Raw genomic sequence first — 19,254 nt, 5'->3', positions numbered from 1 at the left:
TTAACTAACATTGTATTCATTTCAGAGTGCTTCAGTGAGAGTTTTAAACAACGCAATAACTCTACTATGCAGAAAATATCACCGATGGCAAATCAGAATGAGAATCTAATTTGGTCTTTTGTGTTTTGATATGTATTTACAATAATAATAGTATTATGGTCATAGACTTTTACATGTTTAATGGATCTTAGATGCTATCACAAGTCTTCAGTTGAGAAAGACATAGAATTAAGGGCATGAAATACTATTTAAGGCCTTGGCTGATATCCAGGCCTGTTACTGCCTCATAGGATATCAACAAAATATATTTTACCAAATTGTATGTATATTTAAAAGGAACTGAAATTATATGCTATCAAGCTATCAAGCTAATTAAGACCCCCAAATCCATTTCCTTTCTTGTGTCTATTTTTCATTATACCAAAAACAACAGTAGTCAGATTTTAGTTTTTGCCATTTTGTCAGATCATTAAAATACAAAGCAATACTTTATAAATTGTTAAATGCCATAGGTAGAAGATTTCTGTAGATTATATCCCTTTTTAATTCAAATGATTTCTGCTTTGTATATGCAACTTCACTTTCTGTCTAAATTCATTTAGGTTTTATGTCATCATAGCTCCTCTTGTCTCTTCTGTACTCCTCATTTTCATTTACCAAAAATTGCATCTCATGAGCTCAGATAATTGAGAGATGGCCAAGTATTAATAGATAATTTAAATTGAGTATTTTCAGTGTATTTGTGATCTAGTTATTGAACATTGTAGTCAATGAAAAATTTTTAAAGCATTTGAACTCAACAGAACTTAAATTAAAGACAAACTATAATGCTTAGAAAACCTAAAATGAAAGCAAAGAATTGGTTAGTCAACTAAGCATAAGCTGTTCAGCTGAAAACCTGAGCTCCAGTGTAAGTTGAGTTCATGGTGGATTGGGTTAAGCTGCCTTAAGTCTAGTTCTACTTTTTTATTTGACTTAACATAAAAAGAAATAAATGTTTTCTGCTGTTTGCTTTTAAGTTGTTAGGATTGGAAAATCCTAACCTGCAGGAGGAAGAATCATCAGGCATAGTTGATCCAGGCCTCTAGACAGAAAGGCTAGAGCCATGATAATCTGCCTGGAGACTAAACAGAAGACAAAATATTGTTATTCTTCTGCTCAAATAGACCCTCACTAGGGGTGAAGAAGCATGTCATACATGCACTTGTATTTAACCAGACTTGTCCTTGTATGGTCCATTGCCAGGAATAACAATAAACAGTAACTCATTACATATGGTGCCATCCATTATATAAAGAACTACTCTAGCATATTCAAAACAAAATACAGAAAGCCTAACAGAAAATATGACTGAAATTAAATGCAAACAACTGTGCCTTTTATTAAAAATATTGATCCCCTGCAAAAGAGAGGCATGTTTAATGAATACCCTTAATGATTTTACAGTAGTGCAAATCATCTATGAAAGTAACATGTTTAAAAAAGAATGGTATAATATGGTGCCCAATGAAATCCAATATTTCTGTAAGCAACAACAGTCACTATGTTAAAACTCTCTGGGAACAAGAAAGCTATAAAATCAGGAAGGGAAATAAAGCTAATTTATTTTAGCTTTAGTTTTAAAGTAGACTAAAATGCTTACAGGGGTGTCATGAAAATATGTCCCAAACTAATCTAATCTTGTTCATAGTAATTACTTCCTTCCTTTCAGGCAAAACACTGTTGACAGAAACTAGCAAATGGTTTTTAGGGGATTTAATAGGGATGAAGTACCATACTCAATGAAAAATTTTCATTACTTTAAGCCATACCTGTTCAGAATTTATTTTCAGAAACTTTTCCAAATATTTTAAACAAAATTTAGAAAAGTAAGATAAGATTGGACTATAAAAGATTAAGATGGAAGGAAGTTAATTCATAGTTTTTGAGATTGGTATTAACTGAATGATATACCTAGATTCAGAGAATTTAAAATGGGCAGATAAAAATGCATACATATAAGGAAACCTATCAAATCTACTTAACAATAAATATATTAATTTATTTAGTTTCTAAGAAGATAATCTAAGGAAAGTTTTGCACAATATAAATACAAATTAAAGAATTTCTTTTGTACAACATGACAGTTCAGTGTAGTCTTAGAGATGATAGATTATGATCTAGAAATGATATTTATCATTCTAATGATAAGACCAAATAATTTGTGTACATACATAAAAACAAGAAACTGAAAACATGAAGATACATTAATGATTTTTTCTCAATCATGAAAGTTCCATTTATATTATGAAAACTATCAAATATACTTCTGAAAACTTTGTTTCTATTTTTGCTTTGTCCAAGTTATGTAAAAATACACACTAAGTCCACTTGACATGGTCAATGTTTCAACAACCTCTTTCAGTCCTAGGTAAGGTCCTGGGTATTGATCTTTATTCCTATGGAATCATAAGAATTTAAAGCTGAAAGAAAATTTAGTGTTAATACTGCTCAGCATTTTCTATACATGAAAGGAAAAAATACATGTAACTGGGAAAGCAATGAAGCAAACATTTCAATAGTGGAATTTAAACTTTAAAGTAGCTGAATGAACTGTATCCTGTCATCCATTCTGTTGACAGAAATATGAGATTCAAAGCAATCGAAAGGCTTGTCATAGGTCCTGCAGCCACAGAGATGACAGTGGATTTCAAATTAAATCCCCAAAATGGGAATCACATTTTCAATACCATAGCAATGTGAGAAAAAGTAGTGGAGACTACTTTTGGCTAAAAATCTTTTAGGTCAATTTCAGTGATTTTTTTCCATGCCTATACAAGGGAATGCTTGTTGAATTAGATTAAGACATACAATATGAAAATAGCTTATTTAATTTGTTTTAATTTTTCTTTTAGCCATTATTCTGTCTCATACATTTACTTTACTGTAGAGGTAGAAAAAAATAATTTGCAAAAATTTATCTTAGAGTCAAAAACTTAAGAATAATTCAAGATATGTTGTGATAAAACATTGATGTTTTTATTCTAAATGACATCTGAGAGAATTTTCAGTTACCACCATTGTAATGACTAATGGGGCCACATGAACAATAAGGATCTTGAAGATAAGTAGTAAATTGTAGGTGATAGCTACATGACTTTCAAGAGAACTATGCTTCTTTCAAGTTTTTTCCTTTAGCTTTCTTTGGACTTTAAATAATTGTGAAGGACTAGCTCAGTGTGACACTTCATGATTACCATCTCTATGATTATGCTTTTATGTAATCTTAATCCCTTAGTGGAGAGGGCACCTGTGACTTGCTTCTAACTTCTATTTGACAAAGGTGATGGGATGTTACTTTTCTGCTTCTGTTGCAATACACAAGACTCTCTCTTAACAGCCTGGAGCTAGAGACTCTCCTTATAGTTTAAAAATACATGGCTGTGTTGGAGAATTTCATGTGTAAGAGAACCGTGCACACTCACTAGAATCTGCATTAAAACCAGTGTCCTAGAGAGCAGTAAGAAAAAACTCTACCAACAACTAGAAAGAGCTTGGAAGCAGAATCTTCCCTAGTGCTGATTGCAAAGCGAATGCAGACTGGTGAGACCCTGAGAAGAAGACCCATCTATGCTGTGCCTGGACTTCAAACAAAAGTGTGTGTTGTTTTAAGCCCCTGCTTTTGGAAATATGCTGTAAAGCAAAAGAAAGTTAACACACTGCCTTGCCATCATATATGTGTGTCTATATTATTTCCATTAAAAACATATTTTAGATGATTTAATTTTTTTCTAAAATTTTTCTTGACTATGACAGTCTGAGAATTGAAGTTAAAATACTTATAAAGGTATTCTCAGTGTGTTCTTTTAGTCAAGAAAATTGAGAATCTTATATACAAGACCATGAAGAAACATAAATGGCTGATGTTAGTCACCTTTTATGTCAGACTCCTGGTTCATTGATTCCTTCAAGGAGGTTTGGAGATTGGTTTTGAGTTAACAGGCAGATTTCCTAAGTGAAAGGCTGTTGTTAATGTTTTCTGTACTTTGTGAATGAAAATATAGGCTCTCGAAGATGTTATATAGGCTCTCGAAGATGATAGTCTTAAAACTAAAAAGATAAACATCAAGTTTAGGGTTAAATGCATCCAAGCTTCCTTACCCAAGGGTCATTCTTCTACTTATATTAAATTCACTCAAGTTATAAGATATCTAATAATACTTGAAGATTTGTTTAGCTTTCCTCAATGTTGTAAAACAAACATAACAATGAGTATACCTCCAATACCTTAATAGAAGAGTTTATTCTACTTTTATAATGGCTTTCTCTTACTAGTTTCACAAAGCTGAATTTTATTCTCTCAGATTTAGCTGAGATACCAAGTCCAGATTATGTACTTTTATTTTAAATATTTTCACTCTATATTGCTATTTGATGTATTGCTTAAAAACATGAAAACAGAGAATTTTCTCCGACTATTAGAAATTATTCCATTGCAAAAGCAGGGACTCACAAAATACCATTTTGGTGCTTTATGGTTGCTAGTTTTTTTGTCTCTGCTACTGTATGATAATACAATATCTCATTTGTATTCTGATCCCTGGCATAGTTGGGTTGCTTCATGACTTCTCCAGAAAAATACTAAGGAAATACTATAAAACATTTTGGATTTGAGAAATGTGAGATGCTATAAAAATATCTCTATTAAATGTGACTGAAATTTAAATACACACCTTCTCCTGTTTTGGTTTTCCTTATTCAAAAATAATCGTGTTAATGTAAGAAAGACTTAACACCATGTCACTAAAATTGCATTATTGCCTTTTTTGCCTCTTACCTTTTCCTCTACCCCACTTTTTTCCTATTATTCTGCCTCTAAATACATGGGCCTGCAATCCTATAAAATGCATGTAATTTAAACCCAGCTTCTCTTTAACAGCTCTTCAGGGACATTGGAGGAAAGCAAAGTTTTATATATGTTAAAACTAAAATGTGAACTACTGGTTAGGAATAAAGAAGAGAGTTGGTAGAGTTAGGGGAAAATAGAAAATGGAATTTCTTCCTGAGATTTTAATTTAGGGTATTTTCTGTAAGTTGCCTTGAGCACTTGTTAACTTTCATACCATGGTAATGAGATTTATTTTTTGTGGGGAATATAAATTGGGGAGGAGAACTTCTGGGAATGAGCAATAGGCTGTTATGAAGAAATTCAGGAAATAAGGTTCTGCCTTCCTCCTTTTTTCAAACAAACATGCACCTGAGCTACTCTTTCACTTTCTCTCTTTGTGTATTTATTTATTTAATTTACTTATTCATTTATTTGTTTTGTGGTGTGAGTTTCCAGCCCATGGTCTTGCACATACACAAGTTCTCTAGCACTGAGCTACACTCTCAATCCTGCCTTTCCATTCTTATTCCTTGCAGTTTCCATATTCAGTTTTTTCCACAATGCATTTTATTACATAGTTGGATGTTGTATATTTTAGTTTATCCTAACAGCCTTAGTAGAGTCTTTCATTATTTAATCAACATACTTATCTGATCAATACCTTATAGTTCCTGAAGATAAGAATTCAGATGTCTCTATCAATCTGAATTTTATTTAATCAAAGATATTTAGTTAAAGTTATTTGTCATTTTGTTTCCAGACATTGTGTGTGTTTGGCAAATTGAAAAACATCCAATAAGATTAACATTACTTTGTTAATTTAATTACAAATTTCCTAACTACAAAAAGCTTATCATTATAAATCCAATATTTATGTGTACCACAAGCTATTTTCTCATTGTATTTTTATGACTATTTAGTGAAATTTCTTCATAGCAGATGTATCAAGATGCTAGCCATTGACCATTTCTGATTAAATAAAAAAACCTGGTATTCTGAATCAGTCTTAAGAGTTAAGAAATTAATTCGTTTAACTCTAAATTGCAATTATTTCTACTGTTTTACATTGTTGCTTGTCATTTGTGATTTATTTGAAAATGACATAACATGAAAAACAGGAAATTTCATGAAGAAAAGCTTACAGAACCAAGTGGAGTTAAGCATAAGTCCTAGATTTATATCTTGCTTACGTCAGAGGAGTGCATCACTTTGCTCCTGAAATACCCATTTAACATGATTTGTCAGTGTACATAATTCATTTTCATTTCTCAGGAAACTAATTCACAGTGAAGATGAAGATACTTTATTATTTAAAACAAATCTTGAATATTGCACTTCATAGGCCAGCCACAAAAAATACTGCAGAATTCATATTAATTATCTACATTTGAAATTGAAGATTCATTTCTGGCAAGAGCCATTTAATTCTTTAAAATCCATTATTTCTTCAAACAGGAAAGTCTAGCAAAGAGATATAAGAACAGTTTCACAATGACATCTGTTCAAGACACATGTACAGTGTGACTCTAAATACCTGGTTTTTGTGTACAGTGGGCAATGTGAGTTTTTGTTCCCTAGAAAAATGTTTGTTTGCATCATTGCTGACCACTTCCCTTTAATTTTAAAATAACATATGCACATCATAAAACCCATGATTTTCACAAAATTGTAAGAAATAAAATAACGTTTACACTAATTCTCATTTCCCGAAGGTAAGAACATGGTTTGTGAGTCCAACCCCTCAGGTCATATAGCACACTCCAGTCCTTACAAAATGTCTACATTTATGTGTGACTAGCACCTGTGAGGCCCTGGATTCAACTCCTTATACCACCCATACATTATATAAAAATATATTTATATAATAAATGTAATAGAATGTAATGTAATACAATATAACAATATAATATATAGGTACACATATTAGCAATTACAAAATAGCTAAACTTAGAGACTTGATTACAGTAGCTTCAGTTTTGTCTGTAAAATTTAGTCTATAATATTGCATAAATAATATTATTGTTTATGCAAATTTTGAGCTTTTCCAAGGATAGGATACTTTCTGGAATGACGTAAGACTTCAGCAGATGTCCTTATTATCAAAACCAAATTACTTTTTCAAACATTCCTGAAAATTTTTGCTATAATTTGATAAATGCTATTTTTATTTTATATGAAAATAAGAAATACACTATAATATCTACATTCATTGGTAAGCATTTCCTTTATGGCCAGAGATGGTGAGCATTTTTTCATATGTTTTTTGGCCATTTGAAATTCTTCTTTTGAGAAAGTTCTGTTTAGTTCAGTTGTCCATTTCTTTATTGGTTCATTGATTTGGGGGAGTTTATTTTTTGAGCTCTCTGTATATTCTGGTTATCAGTTCTTTGATGTATAGCTGGCAAATATTTTCTCCCAGTTTGTGGGTGGTCTCTTCAGTTTCGAGACTATTTCTTTTGTTATGCAGAAGCTTTTTAATTTCATGTAGTCCCATTTGTCCATCTTTTCTGTTAGTTGCTGAGCTGCTGGGGTTCTATTGAGGAAGTCCTTGCCTATGCTTATTGCTTCCAGAGTATTTCCTGTTCTTTCCTGTACTAACTTCAGAGTTTCGGGTCTGATATTAAGGTCCTTGATCCATTTTGAGTTGATACTAGTACAGGGTGATAAACATGTATCTAGTTTCAGTTTTTTGCAGGCAGATAATCACTTTTCCCAGCAACATTTGTTGAAGAGGCTGTCTTTTCTCCATCGTATGTTTTTGGCACCTTTGTTAAAGATAAGGTGACATAGCTGTGTGGATTTATATCTGGGTCCTCTCTTCTGTTTCACTGGTCTTCGTGTCTGTTTTTGTGCCAGTACTGTGCTGTTTTTATTGCTATTGCTTTGTAATATAGTTTGAAGTCAGGTATTGTGATAGCTCCATCATTGCTCTTTTTGCTGAGTATTGCCTTGGCTATTTGTGGTTTCCAAATAAACTTTATAGTAGATTTTTTAATCTCTGTGATGAAAGTCATTGGGATTTTGATGGGAATTGCATTAAACATGTAGATTGCTTTTGGTAGTATAGCTATTTTTACTATGTTGATTCTACCAATCCATGAGCACGGGAGATCTTTCTACCTTCTGTAGTCTTCCTTGATCTTTCTTCAGAGGTTTGTAGTTCTCCTTGTAGAGATCATTCACATCCTTTATTAAGTTTACTCCTAGGTATTTGATTTTTTTTGAGGCTATTGTAAGTGGAATTATTTCCATATATTCTGTCTCAATTTGTTTGTTGTTGGTGTATAGAAAAGCTAATGATTTTTGTATACTGTTTTTTATAATGCCTTCAATTTTAGAGTACCTTAAAAGTCCAGACAGCCTATGTATCCCATAACCCAATAAGAGAAATTTCTCTCTCTCCATATTTTACACTACTAAAGTAGCAAATATATTCACATAAGTGTAAATAAAAATTTAGATGTAATTATAGATATTTTTCAATATTTCTTCTAAATGTATCAATCAAAAATAGTGTCAATTACAACACATCCATTAATTCAGCTGCACTCACATTGCATTCACAGAATATTCCAAATTACCATAAATAGAAAATGGTATGTCTCCATTGACTGGACTTACAAGCCTACAAAAAAAAATCATGTATTGAGTAATTAATGAGAGGAAAATCGATAAAAGAGTACAGAACACAATGATAGCTGTTATCTAAATGTATCTTTTGAAAAATCAGGGAATATGCTTTTTTGATAATTTTAAATATTTGGTGTAAATTCAGAAAAATATTAAAAATCATTAGTGTAAAATTACATTAATAACTTACCATTCTTAGAGAGTCTCTGCATTGCTCTATATTGTGACATCTCATGAACTACCTTGCAGTTTAGAATTATTGTAATACATAATTTCAATTTAAGTGGGCTAAAGAAAAAAATAATTAGAAATATCAATGAATTCAGTTTTTTCATTATGTATAACTGTACATGTAAAGAATTGTACAAGATTAGATTTACTGTGCTTTTCCTTTCCAAATATTTTATTTTACATGCTATTTTAAAATAAAGTTATGTTTTAATTACTTTTGATATCATAATCTTATTTTAGCATTAGAGTTGGAACTCAGAGCCTTGAATACTTGTAAGGCAGGTGTTCTTGAATCAAGTATACATGTCTTTTTGCCTTAATTATTTTTCAGATATAGTGTCATATTTTTGCCTGACAAGCCTCACACCACAATCCTCTTAAGGATTGCCCTCCACATAGCTAGGACCACAGCCATATACCACTATGCCCATCTTATTAATAGAGATGGAATCTTGCTTTTCTCTTGGCAGAACTTGAACTATGCTCCCCGCAATATTCCCTTTCCAAGTAGATAGGAATACGGGATTGAACTACCATATCCAACTGATATCATAATTATTTAAAGTTTAATTAATAAATCTAGAATCTTGGCTCTATGGAAGGGAAAATTAATGCTGATGCATTGAATATAGACTGTAAGGAATACTGTCAAGTTTTAAATCTTCCCTTTATAGTTTATCATTGTAAAAAGAGAAAGCATGCCAAGATTTGTCCATTATAAATCATAATGTCCATAAAGTATGATTATCCAAACAATGTGGCACAATACTTACTTTTGATATCAGTCATATTTATTCCAAAATTAATAAGAATTTTCTGGATAGGAAAGATCTGGGAAGTGCTCCTTTAGAGTACATTTGAGAAGAATTCAAAAAATTTTCTTGGGTAAGTTGGATTTCAACTGTAAGAATTAAGTTAAATTTATCTATTAAAAATGTATACAGTCTTGAAGACTGTGGTAAGAATCACACTCATTTCTCCTTTAGGGGAGTTCTTAAAATAAATATGGAAAAAATTCAAAAGAAAAGAGATGGAATGTTTCTGTCAGTATTTGTCAGTGACATTGGTTAGCAGAATCTGGAGTATTAGAATCTGGTCTTTTTAGAAAGACAACAAGAGCAGTTTGGTTGACACTTACACTTATCTCTGTGAAAAGAGAAGAGAGCTTGTATTCCTTGGGCATTTTTTAGCTTGTGAGGGACATTGGGTAATAAGTTACAAATAAATTTCCTGTAGGAAATATGTACAAAGAGATTTGGGGCAAGAGGAAGAGAGAGACAAATTAAAAGGTAAAGATACAAGAAGGAAAAAAACTACCAAGTGAGTCATGCAACATGCAGAGAGGAAATGAAAAATTAGTATGGAACTTAAAAGAATCTACTGAAACAGAAGAGTGGAAAAAAATAAGCTCACAGTTATTTACATGAGTTACTAGAAAGTATGCAAACAAAACAGTTATGCTCTTGAGCACATTAAAATATTTTGTCTTGATTAACATGGTAGATGGAATAATTTTCAACAGTTGCTCAGTAATACCCAACAGGAAAATTTTGAGCAATTCAGCACACTCTCTGACATCATTGGGTTTTTCAAAAGTATACGGATTGATGATATGGGAGAGCATATTAAATACTGAATCTATGAAACTAGCTTTCCTAATATTAGAATTCTGCCTAATTTAGAGTGAAAATTCAAAATAAAAATTGTAATAATCATTACAATTCCCTGAAAGAATAACACCAACTAAACTCCAGTATAAATCTCAAATCATTCTCAATGCCTCTTCTTTATATCTTCACAGGAATGCTAGATTTTTTTTTTCCAATAAGCTTAGCTTCCCTTTCTGTATCCAAGCCCCACAAAGACTTTTGATATTTATAAGCCAGGTAAATTCATGAAGTCTGTCTCCAAAAATTTAAGCAAACTATTTAATGGGATTATTCACTCGACCACCTTTCGCAACTTTTATTTTCAATGTAATAAACCTCATTCATTGTTTGTCTGACAATTCACTGACTCATTGGGGTTTTTTAACACTGTTTATTTTTGAAATAATTTTTTAATATAAAGAAATTTAGCCAGAAATTCTATTAAACAACAATGGTGACTATAAAGAGTCTTGTCCAGCGATCATTTATCTCAGTAACTCTTCTATTATTTTATTAAAATAAATTTGCTGTTTTTTGCCTTGTGGCTAGTTATTTCAAGAAAATCTAAATTGCTGCAATATTGTATTATTTGTGTGTGAACAATCTGATTTGACAAATTCAATCTTTATATTAAATTAGCCTTTCAAGTTATGGCTTAACAAGAGGAAGTGGGAAAGAGTATGGCCAATACTGGCATTATAGAATTAGAGTGAAATGAAAGAAGTTGACTTTGTCAAAGGAGGACTTTAATGGACAGGGTTTGGTTAACCGTGTGCCTATGAAGACGTGTATGCTCTCACTCCACTTTGCCTTGGTGCATTTCATTCTGTTTTGCATTTTCTGATCAGGTAGGGAGATTGTGTGTCATTGGGGAATGTAATACAGCTTACTTGTAACAAAAGTTTTGCCTAATATGTGGAAGTAGGCCACATGCTTCATTGATATTTCACTTCTTGGCAACCTTTCAATGATGGCGCCATTAATGTCACAATTAAATTTGTGCCACATGAGGTATAAATGCAATTCCAAAGACAGATGAATGAAAGGTTAAAGCATTTCAAAGCAGTAAGAAGGTTAATCATACAAGTGAGTTTCTGAAAGCAGTTGAGAGTATTTATTTTTATAAAATTCCTATGTTTAAAAATTATTTTCCAATGTATGCTTAGACAGTTACTTTGCCCATTTCTTAACTTCAAAAGGTTTCCTCCACATGCTTTGTCATTAGCTGTTACTAGCATACTCTCTTGTGATAGTTCTTTATTCTTGTCTCACATTGTTATTTAACTTTTCAAGTCAGACTTATAGGTTTCTTAATGCAGGGGGAGTGTACTATACTAATTTATTTAATTAATACTTTTGATGAAGACCTGAACAAATGGATAGGGACTATGCAAATAACACTGAAATTCAGCATGAGAATGAAAGAAATTAATCAAAAAGCCAAATAAAAACGTAGCTTTTTGAGGTATTCTTTGAAAAAATATGAACAGCAGCAGGCATTGGAAAACTTTTAAAAAATGGAGGCAACCAGAACAGACTTTGAGCCCTAGATCTGCTTCTTGAGACTGTATCAAATTGGTATATACTAAGTCTTTGGAATTTGCAATATCGTGTGTAGAATATCACAGACATTAATTTTTCCTTTGAGGATTAAAAAATATATATATTAAATTTTTGTCTCAAAAGTATATTTGAGCTAGTAGTAGACACTAAATAAAGCTAAATCTCTTCTCTACTAGTTTATCTATTGCTCTAAAACACCTCATCATGGGAATGACTTCATGGAAGGTGCAAATGTTTAAATACAGAGTTTGATCTTATTAAAAATGAGAGTTTCTAAGTTAACTTATTTCTTTCCATCATAATGTACTATTAACTCAATCTGTTTACTTTACTCATCTTAATTCATACTTTCCTTATCAAAATGTTTGCTATTTTGTGATATATTTTCCCTTGTCAATTTCTATTTTCATAATTAAAAAAAAATACAAAGTTACATATGACAAATTGGAGAATTGGGGGAGCCAATTTTGATAAGGTAGAATTATTAAATGTTGTCAAGCTATAATTTCAAAACCTAAGGGCACTATAGTTTACTAAGTTCTGGTTACATTTATACTCTATACTCAATGAAACACCAACTTCAAAATCACATGTAGAAAATTGCAACAATTAGAAAGTAAATTCCAGATGCTTCATCACTGCTCATTTCAAAGTTGTTCTTGCAATGATCAGATAAAGGGAATTAATAGTATAAGCTATGGGTCTTGTTGGAAATGTAGGCCCCAAGGTGATCACGTGGAGAGGAGTGATCTGGCCAAGAGATTCTTTATTGCTGGGTGGGAGAGGGAGAGAGCCAAGAGAGAGAGAGAAAGAGAGGGGCAGTGGCTTAAATACCCCTCAGTGAGACTCGGCATGATCTGATTGGTTAAGATCTTATGGTTTATGCTGATTGGAAGTTGGGGCAGAAGGAGAATTCAAGCTAGACTTGAGGCAGGACCGTGATCCTGGAAAACAGAAGCTTAAGGGTGTAGTAAGAACTGAAACCTATCGGCGCCATTATTGCCGATAATGAATTTATCCTTCAATTCCTGCTGATCAAATGCAACAGTTAGAAAGTAGATTGAATTTTAAGCACAAAGATAAGTGAATATTGGAAAACAATAAATGTATTCTTATTTTACCCAATTTTCTAAGTTTTCAATGTGAAAATGGTGTTTACCTATTTTTTTTTTCCATTTGTAGTGCTAAAATCTTGTAGAGGCCTCCTTTGTATTTAGTGGGATTGTATCAATTACCTTTTAGCACCTCTACCTGCATTAACACTTCCTTCCACTCAACTCCATGCATTTTCCCCCAGAAGATTGGCCCTTCCCCTTAACAACTATTCAAACCCCTTTGCATTCATTGTAAGGCACTGAAATTTGACTTCTGCTAACCTTTGTAAGTTCTCTTTTTGCTTCATCCCTGAACCCTAGTTTTTCCAAACCAAACTAAAAGCATTTGTTTCTTTGTATACATATTATCCTCTCCCACCTTCAGATCTTCTCATAATTCTACAGTGACATTTATTCCTCTGAAATTAAGCTGGCAGGCTCCTACTCATCATTCAGACATCAGCTTCCATACTAGGTATTAACCCTTGACAGACCCCATAATTGTGAGACTGATGTTGTTCTATAAGCACCCATAAAAACGCAGGTCTAGTTTCACGCTAGTGAGAATTTTCCTGTTTAAATGTTTGTACTACTCTACCAAATGTGTAAACACCTTACTCACCCTTAATTCTCTAGCCAATAGCACAGGTCTGGCACATTAGTCAAAAATTAACCATTCAGTGAAAGCATAAACTCTTTATGGTATTTGGTTTGTTTATTTTGGAAGGAAAATAAAACTATTAAATGGGATAGGAGGGGTTGTTTTTATTTTTGTTTAGTTCTAAAAGACAGTATCAGAACAGATAAGTGTCACCTCATTAATAACTGTCCATGTTTATACTAAAAATTACTCTTTAGCTCAAAAGCCATTCAAAAACAATAAAGGAAGTCAGAATTGTAGCCCAGCACTCATATTAAATGAACCTAATAGGTATCTATAACCTTGATGTAAATGGCAAACAAAAGTGGAAGGATGAAGCCTCCATAGGATCACATGATAAAGTAAAAAACTGTATAAGAGCAGGGTGAGGTTGTATGGAAAGAGGTCATTTGAATGACTTTTAATAAAGAGTATTGAGGACAGGTCTCCCAAAATAACAAATGTGACCTGGATATATATCTCTCTTATCATCACTTCTAGTCACATGTGTAAGAGAACATGAACCTACAAGCTCCAAAGCTGCACCAAGAAATAGAATAAATGAATGCAGTATAATGAATTATGTGGCCACAGCAACCACACGACACCAAGGACCCAGAGAGATGGGACTCTTTACTACTTTCCTAACTCCCCACTTTCCCTACCTACTCCTTCAACCTTGTTACAGAACAGTAGAAAATCCCTCTCTGGAGACACAGAATGGCACTAGGCATTTAAAATGGCTTATAGAATAGTAGCTTGGAAGGATAAGCATCAAATTTTAGTTTTTTAAAAAAACACAGTACAAATTATCTCACCAACTGAAAAACTGGGAACGTAGTCATGGGAATTTTCAATTAATTTTTCAGATATTTAATCTTAAATATGAGAAACAAGGAATGAAAAAAAAGATAGCCTTTTAAGTGAAAGCCTCTAAATAAATGAAGGAAAATAGAGGAAATCATGTGAAGCTTTCAAAAAAGAAAATTTCAAGGAATGTTTAATTACCACAGAGACAGAATAAGAATGAATTGTTTTAAAAAGAGATGAAAGAAAATAGGATTTTTGTAAGTAGCTGTACATCAGACAAGGGACTCATAACCAGAATATACAGGGAGCTTAAGAAACTAAACTTTCCTAAAATCAATGAACCAATTAAGAAATGGGCAACTGAACTAAACATAACTTTCTCAAAAGAAGAAATTCAAAAAACAAGTGAAAAACTGCTCACCATCTCTGGCAGAAATGCAAATCAATACCACAATAAGATTCCACCCTCCTCCCCTTTTAGAATAACCATTATCAAAAACACCACCAATAACATATGTTGGTGTGAATGTGGGGAAAAAGGAACCATTGTACACTGCTGGTGGAAATGCAAGCTGGTGCAACCATTCTGTAAAAAAATTTGGAGGCTTCCTAAAAATCTAAACAAAGACCTGCCATATGCTCCAGCAATCCCACTCCTGGGGATATACCCAAAGGAAAGCAACACAGGTTACTCCAGAGTCACCTGCATATTCATGTTTATTGCATCACTATTCACAATACCCAAGTTATGAAAACAACCAAGATGCCCCACCATTGATGAATGTATCAAGAAAATGTGGTATTTGTACACAATGGAATTTTACTCAGCCATGAAGAAAAATGAAATCTTATTATTTGCAGGTAAATGGATGGAACTGGAGCAAGGTTAGCCAGGCTCAGAAGAGCAAAATTGTACGTTCTCCCTCATATGCGGACTTTAGATCTAGCGTAAATATAGCAATGTGGTTGGACTTGGATCACATGATAAGGGGAGAACACATACAGAAGATATAGGAATAGGTAGAAAACCCAAAGCATGAAAGCGTTTGCTGTCCCCACTCCAGAGGAACTAATACAGAAACCTTAAAGCGACAGAAGTTAACATGAGAAGGGGATCAGGAACCAGTGTAAAGATTAGTTAGAGATGAATCAACTTGGGTTGTAACAAATTTGTTCATGAAAGCAATGCTAGAACTCTTTCTGTATAGCTATGTTTAACTCAACTAGCAAAAACACTTTGTTTTTCTTATTATGCTTATGTCTTCTCTCCAACAAAATTACAGATAAGGGCAAAACAGGTTCTGCCTAGAAGTGAGGGGGGAGAGAGAATGGGGGATGGGGGCAGCGGGGAGAAATGACCCAATGTACATACATGTGAGTAAATAAATAACAAAAAATTTAAAAAAAAGAAATAAATAGGAAATACCAACTGACAATTAAAATTATGAAAGCTGAAATTTTATAAAATTCAAAAAAATTACACCTTAAAGTTGATTTCCAAATAGTAACATAATAAGATAGAATTGAGACGTAGGAAAGAAATTTTATAAGATTAAAGAAGACTTGTTTAGCAATAAGTGAGGAAATTTCCAATAAAGTATTACAGAGTCATTGACTATAACCTAAGCATATAATATTCCAAATGGAGATAGGCTACCACATCCAAATGTAATGAGTGACTGGAAAAAAAATATATATCTTTTAATATAATTTCAAAAATTTATATTGTGAGGGAAATTTTAGAATTTTCCTGGATAAAAGTAATTCTGCCAGAAAAGAATAAAGAACAGCATTCAAACCAACATGGTGGCACATGCCTCAGGAAGGTGAGATAGGAGTATCATGAGTTTGAGGTCAACCTGAGCTACATGTTGAAACAAATAAGGACTTTACAACAATATGTGTCAGGTTTTAATGGAGCATTGTATTCTAAAATTTGAAATTTAGTGATTTATATCTTTAAATCTTGAAACTTCAGAAATCATAAATCAAGGAATTACATAAATTAAATATCAAAACTTGATTCCACACTCACTCTGTTTTGAAAAGTTATTGGAAGATGTGCTTAACCAGAGCACGGGAGTCAACTAAGCAAAATGAATATAAGGGCTGCCCAAAATAATGTGCAAGAGTTGAATAACAAGTCAAGAAATAGTATCAAAATATTGTGATTCAATAGGTATGAGCAAATTGTAGTTATAGATAAATAGAGAATTGTCAGTCCATCTCCCCATCTTTAAAAAAAAAATTAAAAGCAGTGAACTGAAAGGACAGAGCACATTCATTTGTATGTGAATCAGGAGAATGGAAAACAAGGTTAATGCTGCATTTTTTTATTATAAGCTTGAAACATACATTTGCATTTGAATATGTACAAATGTTCATGTATAATAAAAATTAATTACATGTAATTTTTTCTTCTTATTTTCCATTCACTATTCTAAAGCATCAGAAGTCAGAATGATCCCTAACTCAATTTTGCTGCTAGTCATTAGAACTCATTTACACAGTATGCTGAAAGCACAGCTAGTGAACAAATTATTGAAATTTAATTTATTAGAATGCTGTTGTCATTGGTTGAAATTATTATAAAATTTCTTGGAGTGAGTATTGTATTTTTGTTACAAGAGTTCCATTGAATCCTGAGAAATCATTTATTAATGTTTGAATACATAAGTGAATACATTTTAAATACAGCAAATAGAAATCTTGGATTTCATCTGTTAATTGTACAATAAAATCTAAAGTTTTCATACAAATTCCATGGACTAGAAACAGATTTATATTCAAAAATATTATTTCTATATAATTTAACCCATGAATATATATATATATATATATATATGTTATATGTATACAAACAGCTATACACATACATATATAGATATGTTACATGTGTATATAGCTATGTATCAGGAGACAGAGACAGAGCAAAGCATAACAGAGACAATTTTAAAATGTAAACAACCGTGCAAATACATGTTCTAATCTAAGCTTTTCAGCTCCTGGAGAGGCATTTACTGTATTCTCAACATCAATGCAGAAGAATGGCATCTTTTACAATAAAAAACTATTTTACAGTGAAGAACTGTGTAACATACATTTTAGAATTTGTTGTCTGAAATTGGAATGCAATAGAGATAAATATTCTGAAGTAAGTTTATTTAGACTAAAGGGATTGTATGTTCCCTATTGCAGTTTCTTAACATATTGAATCAAGTGTCTTCTGCTTCGAACACCCAATTGGTGACTTTCTGCTCACAGTGTTAAAAGTTTTGATTACTGTGAGGGGTGCTCATATCTCAACACTACTAAAAAATTAATGGCCAATTTCCTCAAGTGTGCAACAGAGATGAAGGGTGATGTGGGGTGGCAAATTGCTTTAATAAATGGCTCATAGAAAAGGACTTCATAGAAATCACTCTACTGAAGATGAATTTTTCCCTCTGTAATTACTTCTTTTTCAAACTCCAGTGGAGAAATTTCCATTCAATTAACAATTATAACCCATCAAAACATTTTGTACTTACTAGCTGTTTGTGGAATTTAGAGACCCTTATGTTGTTGTTTTTATTACATTTTCATTGTTATATCAGACAAGAAAGTTAAATTATTGGTAAAATGACTTTATATAGTGAAACGTGACAATTATTTTACTCATCCATTTTTATTATTTAAAAAGAATGGCCATGCGGGTGTGAGTATACCATGAAATACTCAGGTGTTTTATCCTGTAATTATTACCATTAGCTAACAGAATGGATGTGACTAGGAGTTCAGATTATTTTGCTAATTGTCTGTCATATATCACATCTTCCTTTTTTCCTTTAGTTACACACACCAACCCCCACCTTTTAATTTTGGCTAATGATTGAAATGTTCCAGTATTATAATTCTTTGCCTCCCTCCACCTCGATATAACTATGAAAAGTTAGGTTGTTGACCGTAGGATCTGAGTAAAAAGTGTCATAGGTATGTAAAGTCCTGGCCTGAAAGATCATCTCCATTCCTTTCTCTACTTCCTGAGGACATTAATGCTATCCTGGTCACAGTGAAGCTGCTACAATCATATAGATGAGGGCTACACAGGAAAAGACAGCAGAGCAAGAAGGTGAAAAAGAATTTAGGTCCCTGGATAATTTTGGGAAGGAGCAGCCTACCTCTTTGTAGGCCAATCATTCACTAACTGATATTAAGATCAGTTTTCTCCAAACTGCTGTACTTGAGCGGAGCACATACTAACACAGACTTAGTTTACACAGTGTGCATTAAAAATAAGTAAGTAACTTCAAATAGGGCTTTAAGTAAGAAATTTGTAAAGTATTCCACTTTGCCTTAGTAATCAAGTGCTAGTCAGCAAAAGCACAGATAGTATGGACTGGAAAGCTTTTGATTCTGGTGATACTCTGGGAAACGTGACCTAACATAACCTCCTATGACAATTTGGAAAGTAGATCACGTTTCTTCAATATCTATAGCTCTAGAAATGGTAAAACAGAATTAACGTCATATCCCTGTTTGTTTTTGCAAACTCAGAAAAGTTTTGCAAACTCAGAAAAGAATTAGATCACTTGAAGCAAAAATGGTAAGTGTTATAATGCTGCTCTACAAGGTTTTTCTGACAATGTTTGTGACAGATATGAAATGACTGGAAGTTCATTTATTTGGGAGTTTGTAGGATTGGGTTAACCAACTATTTGTTACACTTTGACAGTCTGCTTTGTAACCAAAACCTAAACTTGTCTCAGAGTTTCCATTTACATGTCTTTT

The sequence above is a fragment of the Castor canadensis genome, chromosome 10 (assembly GCF_047511655.1).
Source record: "Castor canadensis chromosome 10, mCasCan1.hap1v2, whole genome shotgun sequence".
Lineage (NCBI taxonomy): Eukaryota > Metazoa > Chordata > Mammalia > Rodentia > Castoridae > Castor > Castor canadensis.
Note: the sequence above shows the minus strand (reverse complement) of the source record.